This window comes from Morone saxatilis, unplaced genomic scaffold (assembly GCF_004916995.1).
Source record: "Morone saxatilis isolate NCDOM2014 unplaced genomic scaffold, NCSU_SB_2.0 Contig4, whole genome shotgun sequence".
Lineage (NCBI taxonomy): Eukaryota > Metazoa > Chordata > Actinopteri > Moronidae > Morone > Morone saxatilis.
Genome location: NW_023339984.1, coordinates 1,741,448 through 1,741,714, shown reverse-complemented (window position 1 = coordinate 1,741,714; position 267 = coordinate 1,741,448).

Sequence of the window (267 nt, the reverse complement as noted above, 5' to 3'; positions counted from 1 at the left end):
GTGTGTATTTTATCTAATGGCTGCAGCAGCACCACCACCTACTGGGCATTGCAATGAACTGCAGCAGGACTCCAATCCACAGTACAGTAGTAGTTTCTCTCTGACTGAGGTGATTTATCTGTAGTTTATGAGACCCTGACATTTATACACTTTCAACTGTCATATTCATTACAACACACAAGGGCCGTGTTCCTTCTAATAGTCCCTGTATGGAGCAGATTCAGTTCAGGTTGACCTTGAACTGAATGAGCCCATGCACCCCCCCCC